This window comes from Ostrinia nubilalis, chromosome 29, assembly GCF_963855985.1.
Source record: "Ostrinia nubilalis chromosome 29, ilOstNubi1.1, whole genome shotgun sequence".
Lineage (NCBI taxonomy): Eukaryota > Metazoa > Arthropoda > Insecta > Lepidoptera > Crambidae > Ostrinia > Ostrinia nubilalis.
Genome location: NC_087116.1, coordinates 5560459 through 5579854, shown reverse-complemented (window position 1 = coordinate 5579854; position 19396 = coordinate 5560459). Strand labels below are relative to the sequence as shown.

The 19396-nt window shown below is 36.9% G+C and overlaps 1 protein-coding gene across 1 annotated transcript in view; it reads right to left on the bottom strand.

Moving 5' to 3' along the window:
* The window catches only part of LOC135085770 (extracellular serine/threonine protein kinase four-jointed), a 34709-nt gene extending 20700 nt beyond the window's left edge, over positions 1 to 14009 (bottom strand). Inside the window, exon 1 of the mRNA XM_063980571.1 lies at positions 13831 to 14009. The gene's annotated coding sequence lies outside the window, so the exon portion shown is untranslated. The remainder of the gene's footprint in view (positions 1 to 13830) is intronic.
* Between the last annotated feature and the right edge of the window lie 5387 nt (positions 14010 to 19396).

The window sequence follows — 19396 nt, the reverse complement described above, 5'->3', positions numbered from 1 at the left end:
ACGCGTACGAAGTCGCGGGCGGCTGCTAGTATGTGTGTGTGTATGACAACGTGACAGTGTGAACTCCGTCATCTAGCTGACTGACTGACTGACTGAAATAGTGATCTATCAACGCACAGCCCAAACCACTGGACGGATCGGGCTGTTTGGCATGCAGGTAGATGTTATGACGTAGGCAACCGCTAAGAAAGGATTTTACGAAACTCCACCCCTAAGGGGGTAAAACGGGATCCACGCGTACGAAGACGCGGGCGGCCGCGGCCGCTGGTTAAAAAATATTTACCTAGGTGCCTAGTCCGCTTGCCCTCTGCGGTATTTAGTATAAGAAAACATAACCTCCTTTTAGCGCAGTCGGGTAAAAAGCTATGCGTGCAACTTGGCCCGCCATTTACCGTGCCTAGGTGTAGTCCGTTTGCCCTCTGTGGTATTTACGAGGCGTCCTTGTAGGGAAGTAAGAGGCTTGAGGCCTCCAACACTTGGTTCTTTCAAATTTGATTGCAGTTAGACTTTCTTAGATTTTTCACGATTTATCTTCGCGAAAAGCAGGTACTTGTTAGGTTAAACCATAGAGATATAGAGAGATGCCAACTAATGCGCTGAGTTCGACTAGTTTTTATACTTGAATGAAACGTACACACCACCTGCTGGTTTTTCCTATATTGGACTAAAACTAGCATCTAACTCGATATGAATGAAACGATATTACACGCAGTTTATGTAGCAAATATACAGAACATATCCAAGACCTACGCATCTACTTGTCTCTGTCTTTCCTCTGAAAACCTGGTAAGTATGAAAGAGATGAGTGTAAATCCGAGCATACGTAATTATCTTAAGGATCTCTACTCATGCGCATCACAAAGCAGTCGAACGCAGCGACTGTTAGCATTTTTAATTTTAATCCGTGATTAACATTAAAATTTGGGTCTACAGTTACAGGTGAGAGAAAAAACGTTGAGACAATTTTGCGAAGGACATCTTTCGTTCGTTCGTTTCAGCCAAATGACGCCCACTGCTGGACAAAGGCCTCCTCCAAGGTTTTCCACAATGAATGGTCCTGCGCTTCCCGCATCCAGGATCTTCCCGCGACCTTCACCACATCGTCGGTCCACCTAGTAGGAGGCCTGCCCACGCTACGTCTTCCAGCCCGTGATCGCCACTCCAGAACTTTTCTGCCCCAACGGAAGGACATAATTTCTGTGACAAAATTAATTTCCGAGCGAAGCCGTGGACAAAAGCTAGTTCTGAATTAAATTAATAAAAAAAGGATACAATTAATTACTTCTAATATCCGTGGGAAATTTTTAATTAGTTTTCCCTTAATAAAGGTTAATTTTCATTAGCTTTTGTTTTAGTTTCTTCCCATGGCAAAACATTATATTAAGTAAATAATTACAGTTAAGTATGTGCTACGAGCATAAAATATTTCAACTAACATTTTCAAGATAGTTTTTCATTTTTTATATTTAAATCTAGCGGCCGGCCGCTCGCGTCTTCGTACCGTTTATGCTCAGAATGCCAACTTCTCAAAATGCCAACCGCTCGCAAAATGACAACTTCTCAGAATGCCAACTTCTCGAAATGCCAACTTCGCGAAATGCCAACTTCTCAAAATGCCAACTTCTCAAAATGCCAACTTCTCGAAATGACAACTTCTCATAATGACAACTTACAATTATAATGAAAACAATTATACTATGGTGTATGATAAGGTCACAGTACAATTTAAATCATAAATTAGTGTATGGCGAAAATTTACGTTATGAGGGTAGTTGTAAAAAATGCACAAGTTATACTTGTCAAAACTATATCGCCCTTGTAATGTGTTAATTTATCTAGTAAAATAATTGTTTTGCTGTTACAGACCTTACCTGGTTTTTGTTTATCTGATTTTGACAATGATTGTAACAATTTATTATACAGGCTGTTAGGTAAAATAGGTATATGAGCCGACACTAGCCCATGTTAACATGGACATATAAATGGTATGGCGAAGTCAGAAAATTTATATCTTCATTTTAATTTTCATACAAATCGGATTTAATAAAATTTATTTTCTATGAAAATAAAAAAAAAAGATGATATCAAATTTCTGACTTCACCATACCATTTATACCTATGCCCATGTCAACATGGGCTAGTGTCGGCTCATATACCCATTTACCTAACACCCTGTATAGGTAGGTGTATGTCATTCAATCGACATTTGAGATGAGAGATTGATGCGATATGACCCTAGTGTATTGATTAATTACATAGTAACAAATAAAGATATTGAGATATTGTAATATATGGACTTTTTATTTATTTTTATTATTTGTGGTAGCATTCACTGCTCCTGCATTCATTATAATTTGTAAGTTGTCATTATGAGAAGTTGTCATTTCGAGAAGTTGGCATTTTGAGAAGTTGGCATTTTGAGAAGTTGGCATTTCGCGAAGTTGGCATTTCGAGAAGTTGGCATTCTGAGAAGTTGTCATTTTGCGAGCGGTTGGCATTTTGAGAAGTTGGCATTCTGAGCATAAACGCTTCGTCGTTTTCGTACGCGTGGATCCCGTTTTACTTAGGGGTTGAATTTTGCGAAATCCCGTCTCAGTGAGCACTACGTTCTAAAAGGAATCCTTATGCAAAATTTGAGACTCCTAGCTCTTGTAGTTTCTGAGATTTCGTGATGAGTGTGTCAGTCAATCAGTGACCTTTCGCTTTTATAAAAGCTTAAGAATTTGGTCGCAAGCGTGCGGCCGGCCTTAGCCTCCGTCATTAACCAAATGGCTCACCTCACACTCGCTCGACTTAACGCAGATCCTGCCGTTTAAGTCGCATCAATATTTATTTATCTCTCAATTCGGAACATTAAATAAAACATTACCTTGAAAAGGTTTAAAAACACGTTCAGTTAGATTCTTTTATTTCTTCTTACAGCAGTTCGTTCGTTCGTTTCAGCTAAATGACGTCCACAACTGGACAAAGGCCTCCCCCAAGGATCTCCATAACAACCGGTCCAGGACCGCATCCAGGTTCTTCCCGCGACCTTCACCAGATCTTCGGTCATAGGACGTCCACTGCTGAACATAGGCCTCCCCCAATGCTTTCCATGTTGCCCGGTTGGTAGCGGCGACTAAATACTTTGTACTTTGCAGCACGAGTCACTAGTTCCTATATTTACTATTCACACCTCTCGTTCCCAAAGCTGCAACTCCTGTGTAGCCAGGATCTTCAGCTTGACCGCCAATAACCCAACCAGTGAAGGTCAAGTTTGTCCCGGGGGATAGTTAAACTGTGATTGGACCCGCAACGAAATTAATCAGAAGAACATAGGAGGAGTTAAAAGTTAGAGTTCGAATTCCCTTCAGTGCAAAGCGGATGACGGGACTAGTTCCTATGATGACACTGCATCAGTTTTGCGTATCAAATGCGACTCAATCCTAACATCCGAATCAATTCAATACATAAAAATAAACAAACCAGTTGGGATATACAGACAAGAGTGATTTATAGGCAGCAAAAGAGAAATACCCAGACAAATTTGTACCAAACATAATGTGGCAAATTTATTTAAGCATATAAGTGGTCGGACCAGTCGTAATAGTGATGGGACACGTTGTTCTTCGGATATCTTCGGTTATAAAAATATTTAATTTCAGGTGTCATTTTATACCTTTGTTAACATTGGTCTTCTGTCGTCAGCTTTGCATTGTAAGAAAGCCGATCCTTAGCTTCAAAATCAAACAAATACTTTCTTTTTTTCTTCTGAAACTTATTCATTCTAAATGAATATCCACTGTAGAAAAACTAAACCTTAGACAAAGTATTATTCATACTAGATTCAATTTTGTTATCACTTCATCTGAGTAGAAAAGTATAAAAATCATAACCCTTCCTTTTGGCTTCCCCGCAGTTGAGTAAAAAATACGTGGAAAAAGAGATTATAAAATTCAATAATTATGTCACGAATGGTTTTGGCTTTAGGCTGCTTTATTTAGGCCTAGGAAATCAGGGCTTATTTAAACTAAATGACTTTTTTCTTTTATTTATTTGAACGTCTAATTTCCATGTTTGTCTGTAACACAGTACATTTCCTTACATCTCAAATGCATTCAGTCCAAGATTTATCGCGAATTTTCCGCGTACCACCTTATCTTAGTGACCGTAACCAATTCATTTCGTACATCGATATTATCGGTCTATTTCCCATCACTAGTCGTATATTGATATGCGATATTGTATAGCACTAATCCTAGAGCTCTTAAATTTGTTTAAAATATTATTTTAGAATTGTATTTGGTTATTTTTATTATCATTTAAGTGATAATATTAAGGTTAAAGTTCACCAACAAACTTTAGCTATAAAAAGTATTTTTAGAAAATCCATTTCAATAGAAAAGGCCACCCATTTCAATATTCAATTAATAAAGCTTAGTAAGTCCGAGGTTTTTAAACTGTCATTGGACTAAGAAAGGATTTTGCGAATCACTACCCCTAAGGGGGTAAAACGGGATCCACGCGTACAAAGTCGGGGGCGGCCGCTAGTAAAACATAATTTGCCAGCAAATTAAATTATATTTAAAGTGCTTTTATTGCTTTAATGCAATCATTAAAAAGTGACCTAACACAATAAAATGGACCACACAAACTATTAATCTTCATACTTTAATTGTTCAGTGTTGCAATATGATTAATGGCATGCCAGTTTATTTCTTCAGCTCGTAATGAAAGAAAGAAAGAAAGAAAGAAAGAAAGAAAGAAAGAAAAAACATTTATTTGGTACCAAAAAATTAAACAATAAGTACAATCAACTTAAAAAGCAAAATACATTCATTGTACCAAATTGGTCTCTGCTCAGTATGAGGTCATAACGTACTGAAGAGCACGTTACGGCCACTGGTATTCTGCAGAAACCATGAAAGAGGGGTGCGTGGCCCATAGCGAACGTTACAACTTACTACAAAATTTGACAAATAGAAGAAAATAAGTAAGTGTGCATTAATTTGTGCTATTGAGCACCTTATAATTATGATGATAATCTAAGATGATGCAATAAAGGTTTATGACTTAATAAATATGAATATATGTTAAGGTATTTAAAATAAGTTTGAGAGAGAAAAGATAATATGAATAATAATATGTATTGAGTGTAATATCATTTACTTTTAATGTTGGTATGTGCAGTTTATACATTTAGGCAGGTAGGTAGGTACTTTAAATATTCTTTTGGATAGATAGCAGATGTAGCTTGAATTTGACTTTGAAGGCTCTGACTGTGACACAGTTACGTATTGGTGGAGGAATGTTGTTCCAACATTTTGTTGCCAAGTACCTGAAGCTGCCACGAAAAGCGGCGGTTTTGTAAGGAGGACATATCAATCGATGTGTAATGCGTGATTGGCGTTGCGTAAATTTTAATTTGTTGAACAGGTAAGGAGGACTCTCGTAATTTACTACTCCAAAGAGGAGGCTCGCGAAATGCATCACTCGCCGTGACTCCATGTTAAGGAGGTCACTTCTATTTAAATATGGGGTCACGTGTGCTCTGCGAGGGATGGAGAAACAGTATCTAGCACACGAATTCTGGACGCGTTGAATCAACTTCTTAGTACGACCAAGCAGGCAACCACCAATTACTGTGTCCGCGTAATTTAATTTTGATAAAATCAGAGTCTCACATAGCCGAACTCTCAATCCCTCACTCAAAAACTGTCTAACCTGATATAAGACCTTTAGCCTATAATAGCATTGTTTTACTGTATTGAGTACATGTGATTCGAAATGTAAATTACCATCTATCTGCACACCTAAATTTCGGGCCTCATACACTTGTTCAATTTTGCTATTTTGTAATTCAATTTTAGGATTGTAAGATTATATTATTTTAATTTGTGTTTTTGTACCTACAATAATAAATTTAGTCTTAGCCGGGTTCAAAACAAGACCATTTGAATCTGACCAACTGGCAATTCGTTCCAAGTCATTATTAATGCGGTTTATGGATGAATTTGTTTCAGCGGGCTTAAATGTTAAATAGATTTGCATATCATCAGCAAACAGGTGATGTTCACAGTCTACAACACAATTTGGCAAATCGGCAGTATAAAGAATAAAGAGTATCGGTCCCAGGATAGAACCTTGAGGTACACCTTGGTGAACAGAAGAATTAGCCGAGAGTGTTTTTGTACCATTAGGTAAACATACCTCTACCCTTTGTGAGCGACCCAATAAATAACTTGAAAACCATTTTAGTGTTAAATTATCAAAACCGTAGTAGATGAGTTTAGCCAAAAGTAGAGATGTATTGATAGTGATGTATTAAGAACTTTTATTTGTTCTTTATAAACTTTAATAAGTTCTAAAAGTTGAACCAATTAAAAACTTGTAAGAAAGATGTGCCATTGTGGGCCATTGTGGAAATTCATTGGAGGCCTATGTTCAGCAGTGGACGTCCTATGACTGAAATGATGATGATGATGATGAAGAAAGATTTATTTAGCCTGGCCTCAAACTTTGCAAGCTCTATGAAACTAGGGCTGAGTTTGCATACTCTATTTTAACCGTTACTATAACTATAACCGATGTTTTTTGTATGGAGTTTGACAGACTTTTGACGTTTGTTAAAGTTAAAGTAAGATGATGCAATCCAAAGCCACTGCATTGAATTTATAAATTTTAGTATGAGATGGGTCATTGACAACGTTAGAAGCTAAAATAAGTCTTATAAGGGTAATAAACTAACTAAAGGATACAGCCTCAGATCTAGATTTTTTCCAACCGGGGCAAAAATTGTGGTACCCTCTCAGTATTGTAAGTGTATAAAGACTGAAAAATCTTGAAAAAGAGGCTGACAATAGTGACTGAGTTTCTTGCGTTGCTTCTTCTCAGCACTGGCCCATTTATTGTCCCGAAGCAGTGGTAGGGTTAATACTGGGACGTGTAAAAGTGTTTTTTTAAAAGCCTACTTGCAAAAATAAATGAGTTTTATGAGTTTTTTAACATAATTTGAAGAAAATAGGAAATAAAAAGAATTCAAAATTATGCCTTTAGAAAGCAATTAAAAAATTACTCAGAAGCAATAGATATTTTCATTTTATTAAAAAAAAATTACTGAACGGTCACAACCCAAACTTTTTCATCCAAAACCCAAAAATGTCGTGGGAGAAAAAAACTATTCAATACATAATATTGTACGGTCGTGACTTCTGACCTTTTGGTTGCAATCGGTCACAGCTGGGACAATTCGGGACACAATGTCCCACAATAGCTCGGCCATGATGTCTTAAAGAACAATTTTTTACAATGACCTAACCTTTTAACTCTACCCTTCCAAGTTCACGCGTGAGAGAGTCAGGAATGCCAGTCAGTTTACGACAAAATTGGTATTCATTCATTTTTAAATTGTGTTTTTTTGGGTTGGATTCCAGGCTTCAGTATTTAAAGCTATAAACGTAAGCTGAAAATCCACAGGAAAAAAGTATTTTTCAGTAATAAAACTTAAGCATTTTCAGCATAACTCGATCAAAATAATAAAATGTACTTACGCCCGTATTCACAAACATTACTAGGTATGAGGTCTCACCGTGCGCGTGGACGCACAGGGTGACACACGAACCAATCACAGAGCTCTATTCAACGCTGTGCGTTCGATTTGCTGCTTCACTAAAGCATCATCATCAACTTTGTAAATACGGGCGATAGTGTCAAGCTTTTGTATTATACACTGCGCTATTTTGTCCCAAACTTAGTAAAGCTTGTACCACTCGTATGAGTGCCATGAATAGAGCTCTGTGATTGGTTCGTGTGTCATCCTATGTGTCCACGCGCACCGTGAGACCTCATAGTAATGTTTGTAAATACGGGCGTAAGTATAATATGTCCAAGGCTACAATATTTGCTATAGTCCTGATTTTTATTGTTGAACAAGCAGTCAATAGTCGCGGTCCGATCAAATGTAACTGATATTATCTATGTATCGACTGACCAGTTTTGTAGTCACGATCTTGGGTCTTCAAACTAACAATTTTATAATATGGCATACGAAAGACTGGCGAAAAGTATATGAATTTGATGAATATTTTGATATTTATTTATTTTAAGTGCAAGTTTAAATCTATAAGAGCCAATATAAAAGGCAAGTATGTTGCTTGGTTCGTAAGTAAAAACTGTCAATTCCAAAAAATACGCTATTCGTGAGGTATTATCGACGACCTCATAAAGGTAGCGGGAAGGCGCTGGATGCAGGCCGCTAACAACTGGTCATTGTGGAAATAATTGGGGGAGGCCTATGTTCAGCAGTGGACGTCCTATGGCTGAAATTATGAAGATGATGATAAGGTATTATCGCTAGAGAATGGGACTACTCCCACATCTCGTTCCCGTTCTCTTGTATAGCCAGGATCTACAGCTTGACCGCCAATAACCCAACCAGTGAAGGCCAAGTTTGTCCCGGGGGAAAGTTAAACTGTCATTGGACCCGCAACGAACGAGACTGACTGACTGACATAGTGATCTATCAACGCACAGCCCAAACCACTGGACGGATCGGGCTGAAATTTGGCATGCAGGTAGATGTTATGACGTAGGCATCCGCTAAGAAAGGATTTTACGAAACTCCACCCCTAAGGGGGTAAAACAGGATCCACGCGTACGAAGTTGCGGGCGACGCTAGTTAATTAATATAAATACAATAATCTTACAGCATATTTGACTATAAAGATAAATAAAAGGAAGTTGTTAAATAGAGACAAGATCACAGAATCATGCTAGCATTTCATCTTGTTAGTTAAAGTATAAAAAATCACAGTTCACGATTTAGCAACAAAGGATACAAAGATCGATGCGATAGCAACATAGTTGTAATATCAAACGATCTCAAATGAACTAATAATAACAAGCAAAAGACTGTGTGTATAGCCGATAAAATTGCAAGCATTATTTACGCCCATTTCTCTTATTCTATCCTTGTCCATATCCGGATTTCAACTGTCAAATTTAATTCAATTTTAGATTTAACTAGCGGCCGCCCGCGACTCCGTACGCGTGGATCCCGTATACCCCCTTAGGGGTGGAGTTTCGTAAAATCCTCTCTTAGCAGATGCCTACGTCATAACATCTACCTGCATGCCAAATTTCAACCCGATCCGTCCAGTGGTTTGGGCTGTGCGTTGATAGATCACTCAGTCAGTCACCTTTGAGTTAATAGGTATATTTAGAAGAAGATGATATCCACAATTTTCGATGCTTTAACACTTTAACATTGTTGGAATAGTCTTAAAAACAATATGAAAATGTAAAAACATCGAAAACCGTAGATATTTTGACCAAAAACATTCAAAAATTTTCACTTTTTCAAACTATTGAAAATTGAAAGAGATAAAGCGTGCCAAAGTTCAAACTAAGAGGCCCGTGACGTCAAGAAGTGCTTAAAAGTGAAGCAATTTGTGACGTCACACGGAATAACTTAGTAATTACTTGTTTTATCGACAAGTAAAAAATATGTGTCCAATTTTTTTCAGTTATAATTGACGGAATAAAAGTTTTTTAAGGAAACTAGCCTATTGTCTATGTCCCTAATATGAATTTTCGATTGCAAAAACTCGACTAGGTCATACAAATGATTATCATGGAGGTCACCTAGTCCAAAACGAGCCCATTACGAACGTTATCTAGCTCCCGTAGGCTTCATAACCAAAACTTGTTTCAAACAATGCAAATCCATAAATATTAGGTTTTGCTTGATATACAGGGTGTCAATAGAATATTGACTCGTTTCATATTTTAAAGAAATTGCACAAATTAACTCAATTAACAACGTGTCTTTTAAAAACGGGACTATTTCCACTTCTCGTTCCCACCGCTGCAACTCCTGTGTAGCCAGGATCTACAGCTTGACCGCCAATAAAACCCAACCAGTGAAGGTCAAGTGGGTCCCGGGGGAAAGTTAAACTGCCATTGGACCCGCAACGAAATTAATCAGAAATTTTCATTAGTGCATGCTATCCAGTAGAATCTAAATAAGTAAATAAACAATTATATCAGTTACCGACAGAATGAAATCACCCCCACTTTTTGCGTGGATGTCATAAAAAGCCACAAAGGAATAAATATGCGAATATCAGCCTTAAGTTCATTAATAAAATTGATTGGTATCGTTATAAATAATATTATCTATTCGACAATTGTTAATCATGATATTAAATTAAAGATAACCTACTCCCATCAGTTTTTATAATTCAAAGACACCCTGTATACAGTATTACGAAAGAATAAGGCCGGCATTATATCACAAGTTATGAGTAAGCTTTGCAGAATGTCTATTGCTATACACCGCCCGCGACTTCGCTCGAAATAACAATGGGATTTCGAAATTCCAGCAATACATTAGACAAAAAATTGTTTGCCTTCACTATAAAATGTGTTTTGGCAAAAAAAGGATCAATTTTTTTTGCAAAAAGTCTTAACTCATTTATTTACAGGTTTTTTAAGACTGCTATTACACGTTCTAGTATTACTTTAACCCTACCACTGCTTTGTAAGAAAACCTCTTTTACACAGTTCTGCTCTCTACCCATCCTTGGCAGTCGGGCAAAATCCCTAACCTAAAAGTCTTCGCAAAATATAGAGCTATCAAACAAAAAAAATCTACATCAAAATCTGTTCGTCCGTTTTTTAGAAGCTACTATATCAAAGACAGACAGTCACGGTCTTTTTTCAGGGGTATAGATTATTAATTTTGAAAATATACAGATCATATATGGCGACAGTATAATATAAACATACTTCAACATAATACTTATAGTTTAGGATTTATACAAATTCGTCTACCCCCCACTAAAACTTGCCCCCGGCGGGAATCGAACCAGTAACCCTAACGTCGCGAACCACCAAGCAGGCGGTCGCCATAAGCGTAGTGCTTAAGGCATGATATATGGCTGTAGGCTGCGCAAGAGTGGCCCACGGTCAATATAAAGCACCTTGAGGCATACCGTGGTTTAGTGATGTTCAATGGTGGACATCGATATCGATAGTCGAATAATTAAATGTTAATGTCAAAGTCAAAAATGTCTTAATTTGTTAAGCCTCAGTTGCTTAAGCGGTGTTTTTGTATGGAGTTTGACAGACTTGACTTTTTTTATAGTTAAAGTAAGATGGTGCCTAGCCAAAGTAGTCAAAAAAAGTCATGTTAAATGGCAAGTACCTAATTGTCAATTATTTCAAGAAAATAGTAAAGTATGTAACCCGTTGTCTGGCACCCATACTGCAAGCTTTGCGACTATATGACGCAGTGCAAAAAAATGATTAAATATGTCAGTTTTTAGTTCAACACAAGTATAATTAATGCATCTGACCACAATAGTCAAATAGGATATATCTTCCAAATTAGTTCTTTCATTGTATAAATCTATAGTCAAAATTATCGATATGAGGGCAACTCTAACATTCGCTAGAAAACGCATTAAAGCTTGAGAAACACTTTGGTATGTTTGTTACAAAAATATATTTCCTTTCATAAAACTTATGACTTATTTATGTACCCATCTTTGACATCATTTGAACTCTGAAAATATCCTCTACTAATCTAACTACGAACAATAAATCGTCCCCTTCTTAGTTATAATAGAGCTACATAGTATTTCTAAATTTGTGACTAACGCTCGTATTCACAGACATTACTATGAGGTCTCACAGTGCGCGACGCACAGGGTGACACACGAACCAATCAATGCTCTATTCAACGCTGTGCGTTCGATTTGCTGCTTCACTTAAGCAAGCATCGTTTGTGAATACGGACGGGCGTATAACTATTTAATGCTGATATAAAAGACATATTCACAATTATACATATGTACTAGCGACCGCCTACGACTTCGTACGCGTGGATCCCGTTTTACCCCCTTAGGGGTGGAGTTTCGTAAAATCCTTTCTTAGCGGATGCCTACGTCATAACATCTACCTGCATGCCAAATTTCAGCCCGATCCGTCCAGTGTTTTGGGCTGTGCGTTGATAGATCACTATGTCAGTCAGTCAGTCAGTCAGTCAATTAGTCAGTTAGTCAGTCAGTCAATCACGCCCGTATTCACAAACGATACTTGCTTAAGTGAAACAGCAAATCGAACGCACAGCGTTGAATAGAGCACTGTGACTGGTTCGTGTGTCACCTTGTGCGTCCACGCGCACTGTGAGACCTCATAGTAATGTTTGTGAATACGGGCGTCAGTCATCTTTGAGTTATAAATTTAGATAGATTAAATAAAGACTTCTGATTTTGATTTTTTGATTTGAATTACCCACATTCTACTCAAAGTGGCTACGTCATTAAATTGTATGCTCATTAATTTAACAACATAATTAAGATCCTGATTGTATCACACGGAAAACGCAATAAAAAGTATTAATTAAATTTAATTTGTACTCAATGTTAGTTTCGGATGTTTGTTTATTCAAATTAGCTTCGATGGAAGACAAGGATCGCCCGTGGTTTTGTCCGTGTGAACGTGGTCATTCCCATAGGTTTATATTTTTTGAATACTTGTTTGTGACCGCGGCTTTGCCCGTGAATTTTGGTAGAAGAAAATGTAAATCCTGGTGCCCTACTTTTTGATTGAAAAAAAGAAATTCTGGCGCCCTAGAATAAGTTAACTCTGTTACAAAATTGTTTCATGGAGCGAAGTGATTTCACAATGTAAATTGGCATGAGTGTTTGTGAAAATAGATTGGTTTTAAACTAAATACATGAGACAAATAAAGAAATATTCTTAGTTTTAAGTAGCATGAGCATGCGGTGCTTATTATGCAATTTAACTAATGATTTCAGTGACAAAAATCACCGACTGCCTAATTGCAAGTGAATCAAAAATAAATTTTATGCTAGCTTATGAATATATCCAGTAAAAGGGTAGATTTGGAATATCTTAATTCAATACCGGGCAAAATTTGGCACTCTTATGACTGTTTTCACCATCAATTCCTAATTTTTAAATAGCCCCTATGGTAACACATAACAGGAATTTTTTTTTCATAGGGGTCACTTGAAAATAGGGATTAATGGTGAAAACGGTCATTAGGCTTTTTAGTCGCCCTTAAAGGGCACTCTACACGTCTCCATTTTGTAGCGTTTTGTAAAGTTACACAATATTATGTATTGTGTGTTTGAAAGGAATAAGTCATATTAAAATATTTAAAAGTTGTTGTCTAAAAATAAAATAAAAGAGGTCTTGTTCCAGAGGAGAGTTACCTTATAAAATTCAATATTCCAATAAGGTCAATTGAGGTACGACCCTCCGGTGGGCGAAACAAAATAAATAATCCTCCAACGTACACAGTAGGGCGTCTTTTTTGTCGTTTTATCTATCATACCCGTCCACCCCCCGCTAGGTTTGTCGTGCGAGATCTAAACGATAAACGTTTTACATTTTTTATTGAAAAAATATTTTTTTGTCAATCTTTTGCTTTGTAAAAGATTCGCTAATAAATGAGCTAGTTTATTTTTATCTTTAGATCTTTAATCGACTTATCACAGCCTTATCTAGAATCTAAGTTAGTTAGGATAACGAGGTTCCGTGAATTTAGATATTTATTCAGTTTTTCTGATACAGCACTTCGGAATCCTAATTCATATTAAACACCATTTTAATCTACATTTAGAGGTATATTAAATGAGGTAATAGCTAAGTCAATAACAGTAAACTGATAAAAATATATCCGTATCGATAAAAACCAATATACAGCATCGATGTGAAATAACAATGAAAATATCGCTCGTAAAATATTTCTCTAAAGCAACGAAACGATCAAAAATGATATTCAAAGAATGACAGTATAAATAAAATAAAATAACGAACCTTTAATAAAATTCCGAGTTACATAAGTCTGGGTTTCACTTTATAGCACTATGCACTTGACACAGGATATTATTGAGTTTCCCTCAGAATTCTTATTTGCACTGAAGTGAGTGAATACACAAAAGTACGTGAAAAAATGTGGTACAAGAAAAACCGAAAGGCACGACCGTGCGGTTCAAAAACTCGAAGAACACTAAAGGCAAATCTTGCGATGCTGTTGAATAAGACGTGTTTCTCTCTCTTTCTAACACCTTCTACGGTACAAGTGCGAGCGAGACGGGTACAATGGCATGCATTATGGTGCCGTGTCTTGGTGGACTTTTTTCCGATTTCTTTGAACGATCCACGAGGGATCTATATTATGATCTATAGATCTTTATAGCTCCGTGAGTTATGCCTCCGTGCGGCGCTTGATTCATTGATGTAAACCGTTTGAAGCGTTTTGAAATTATATTTTATTTGTTTTGTTTTTGCTGCTTAATTGGTAATGTAAACATTTTTGTTTATTGATTTTTGTGTGATCGTAAAAAGCATAGTTAATTGGTAGGTATGGAGTTTTAAAGCTGTTATAAAAGCCTTAAAGTTTGTTTTACGTGCCGTTTTTAAATGCAGTTAATTTGTCTAAAAATATAGATGCTGAAGGTCGTAAATTTTGAAAACTTAAAGCTAAACTTAACCTCCTCTGTGGTCTAGTAGTAAGACCACCTGCTTCAGACGCAGAGGTCCCGGGTTCGATTCCCAGTGGGGGCAGATTTTTCTGTTCGGTTTGGTTGATTGGCTTGTTCTAAGTCCGCCTGGCTACCACCATCTTACCTAAGTCTGTCGCCATAACAACAATGTTAACAGCATTGTTGTGTTCCGGCAGTTAGAGGTAAGATAGCCAGTTCCTCCGTGGTTGAGGATTCCGGGTGAAGCTCGCTTCCACCTTCGGCCTGATCGTCACTTACCATCAGATGAGATACAGGCCAAGAGCTTCCTCGTTGCGGATAAAAATAAAGCTGTAGTTTCTTGTTTTTGTTGGATAACTCCCATTCTTCCCGTGGATGTCGTAAGAGGCGACTAAGGGACAAATATGCGAGCATCAGGCCTCCCCAACCCGTCTGGCCAGCGTGGGGAGTGTAGGACAAAGCCTCCATTTGCCTCTGGTAAATTAGAGGGTCGTGCTCCTGCAGTGGAGACTAAATGACCTGATGATGATGAAAATAAGAAGAGCTTCTAAAATTATACACAGTATATACCTACAAAACATATTTTAATAAAGTTATAAACAAATAATTTAATTTTATAGCTAGCTCTTACTTGAAAATAAAAATTTAACAACACCATATGCCATGGCAAAACACTTATGATACCATAATTTTCCCTGATTTATCTAAGTAGTAATTGTCATAGGTGCTATTTGGCACCAAAGTATGTAATAGATGTGCTGCAATGTATCATTATTTGCCCTGATTTGATTGAAGAGAATGGGAAATTCTTAAATCATTGCCCACAGCTGTAATTATTGGAAATTTTGCAAATGTGACCGTTTCTAAGACTAAATTGCTTATATCCCTTCCCTACAGATCCATATCTATAAAAGTGAAAAGTCACTGACTGACTCACTCACTCATCACGAAATTTCAGAAACTACAGGAGCTAGGTCCGCAACTTCGTACGCGTGGATCCAGTTTTACCCCCTTAGTAAGCACCTACGTTCTAAAAGTAACCCCTATGCAATATTTGAGACTCCCAGCATTTGTAGTTTCTGAAATTTCTTGATGAGTGAGTTAGTGACCTTTCGTTTTATAGATATAGATATACCGCGTGGAATTTTGTCTGTCACAGAAAAACTTTATCGCGCGCGTCCCTTTTTCAAAAACCGGGACAAAAACTATCCTATGTCCTTTCCCGGGACTCAAACTATGTCTATGCCAAATTTCATCAAAATCGGTTCAGTGATTTAGGCGTGAAAGCAAGACAGACAGAGTTACTTTCGCATTTATAATATTAGTATAGATTTCTATAGGCGCGATATACTTCTACTTTAACATATAATCTTCACAGCTAATTTATAATTTTCTGCTTTCCTTTAAATAGAATTTGTTTAGATATGCGTACAGTGATATGCGGCCATCGACCCCAGCTATCAGTTCCTGAGGATGGGTGATAATTATAATAAGCTATAAATAACGTTTATTTTTATCGGTCTTAGGTTATCGGTCTGAGACAGGGGTTGCCAAAGTGGTTATCACCCCTTGGGGGTTCGAAACAGGGGTCTGTGAAATAAAGTTAGCAAATAAGTGAGATATTTTCTTCGTTTTTGATTATTTTTCACTGATTATTATTTTTATTTTTAGTTTCAACATGAAACTTATTTCTTACTTATTCTAATTACTGTCTATGGTATATACGGAACAATAAAAAATATATTTTGTATTTCTAAAGCTTATGGAAAGTCACGTGGTGCTTTTGGCGGCCCTTTAATTATTTAAACTCCTAAAATAAGAGAAAATAGACTATCGCCCGTATTCACAAACATTACTATGAGGTCTCACAGTGCGCGTGGACGCACAGGGTGACACACGAACCAGTCACAGAGCTCCATTCAACGCTGTGCGTTCGATTTTCTGCTTCACTTATGCAAACATCGTTTGTGAATACTTTTATCAGCCAAGTAGACTTTATTGAACGCCACATGATAGAAAAAGGAGCTTTTCAAAACACCCTTACCTACCCTTATTTCTAGATCAACCAAAAGGTGTCTATTTAAAAATAAAATATAAAATCCCAGAGGCATTAAAGTTTGAGAATCCAGAGCTATTAGGTACTCCCATATACAGCCTAAGTTAACACTAGTATAGGAAAAGCAGTGTTCTAATCTCTGTCGACTATGACTTGAAACTTTAATACAAACTGACATCTGAAACTATTTTATTCAGTTAAAATAAAAAATATATCAATTTTTAGCACTAATTTTTTTTACTAATAAACGCTCTGTCACCTTCTATAGAGTGACAAGAATGCATGGATTTTACTATCCTGTTATGAATAAAAGGCTGAAAAAGGTGACTATGTTTTTTTCGCCACTTCTCAGCACTGGCCTACAATTGTCCCGAGGTGGTGGTAGAGCAAGCTATACCAATAATTGGGCATATAATTGCGTGGAGGCAGGGCAAGCCATATTTTTGGTGAAAGTATCCTGAAAAGGGCCTACGTACTACATTATAAAGAATTTAAATTATCAAATAGTGCCTTATTATATACACTTTTTTTTTAAATGACAAGTTTATATGATAACTAGCGGCCGCCCGCGACTTCGTACGCGTGGATCCCATTTTACCCCCTTAGGGGTGGAGTTTCGTAAAATCCTTTCTTAGCGGATGCATACGTCTTAACATCTACCTGCATGCCAAATTTCAGCCCGATCCGTCCAGTGGTTTGGGCTGTGCGTTGATAGGTCACTATGTCAGTCAGTCAGTCAGTCACCTTTGAGTTATTAGATTTCCAAAATTAAATGCAGTTTGCATTTGGCTTTTGCGGATGATTCGACACAATTTGAAAAGAAGACAATTCATCCTCGGATGAATTATCCTGGGATGAAACGTCACCTAAGTCTTTACATTAATGCCTGTTTTCAACATCAAACCCTATTTTTAAGTGACCCCTATGGTAAAAGTTAACAGTAATATTGTTTTCTTAGAGGTCACTTAAAAATTAGGAATTGATGGTGAAAACGGGCGTTATTCTTTTTCTTTTGGAAAATGACAAGTTTATATGATAATTTCCAAATGCAAACTGCTATTAGTTCCATTATAAGTATAATAAAATTTACTTTAACTAACTTTCCAATTTGTGTACGTACACATCCCTAAAAATTCCTGTACAGAACCCAGCGACCCGTCACCGCTAACTTCTTCGAAGTCTACTCGATATTTGGAGTGTTTGGACAACGAATATTTTCTCTGGATGGCTAGAGTGTTATCCTACGATATACTAACATTAATACAGTTATGTTATAACGAATGGTAGCTCTCGATAGAAAATAATAAAGTATTTTATTGAATATTCTAAAATTGTTATGAATAATTTAGTGACTTAGCTTTTTAACCATTAACTGGGGTAGCCTAAACTAAAATTATGAAGAATAAGTACTTATACCTTTAAGGCCCGATCCGACCAAACTTTTATCCGAGAATAACTCCTGGTATAACTGGCACATTGACAGTTTCAGTATGGGAAATATTTGTCAAAACTGACGATTTATTCTGAGATTAATATTTACTCTTGTTTGGTCGAATCCACCCTTATAAGTCAGTCAGACACAGAGAGTAACTCTGGTGACTAATATAAGTTTATCGTGGCGCTTCTTCTCAGCACTTGCCAAATGGAAAGCAAAAAATTTTGACATATAAAGGCTTCAATATGAGCAATTGACGATATTTTAAGTAGTACTAATTTACTCTAAATAAATAACAACTTTTTTATTTGGGACATAACTACTCGGTTTTATTACAGTTGTGTTTACAAAACACAACTTACAACACTTTTAAAGTAGACCATCTGGAAAAATGCCTCACTAAAGTTGTTGCAATTCACGAAGGCGAGTGAGCTTTACATGTGTGGTGGCTCGCTACTGTTCGTTTTTCAAAAGTTTTGATAGACATTACACTATCTTTATGTGCATAATGTACACGTACACACACAAGTAAAGCTCACTCGTCTTCGTGAATTGCAACAACTATAACTTTAAACACCAATGTTATTACAAAAAAGCAAGAAATCGGAAAGAAACAAAGAAAAAACCTAAAGAATTCGCATTGAAAAAACAAAAACATTGTTCGGAGGCAATATATTGCATGACGTGTTATTATAATATAAAATAATATGTAATAATATAATATGTCGCTGATTATGGTGCGGGTCAGTGCTCCCCAAATTACTTTCGTCCTTATTCTGGAGAAAATAACTAAATACAGCAGAAAAATTATTTCCGAAGTAAGGTAGGTATTTATTTAAATCATCATCATCATCATCAACAGCCCTTTACAGCCCACTGCTGGACTATGAGCCTCCTCTACTATAGTGGAGGGTTCTGCCATAATCCCCACGCTTGGCAGGCGGGTTGGAGATCGCAGTTTATAAGATTGATGTTTTTCAGAGAGCGCTGCTGCCCGTTCTCTGTTTGATGTGTAGTCCCTAAGTCGCCTCTTACGACACCCGCGGTAAAATAATTAAATAGGGCAGAAAAAATCTTTTTGAAATAAGGTAGGTAATTTTATTTTATTTTTAAATCATAAAATATTGAGAAACAGACTGACAATAGTGACTGAGTTTCTTGCGCTGCTTCTTCTCAGCACTGGCGCATATCTTGTTCCGAAGCAGTGGTATGGTTAATACTGTAATAATACGTATTCACAAACGATACTTGCTTATGTGAAGCAGCAAATCGAACGCACGCGTTGAATAGAGCTCTATGATTGGTTGGTGTGTTACCCTGTGCGTACACGCACACTGTGAGACCTCATAGTAATGTTTGTCTGTACTCACCACCCCGGTGAAGCTGGAAAAGCTCTTAAAGCTACGA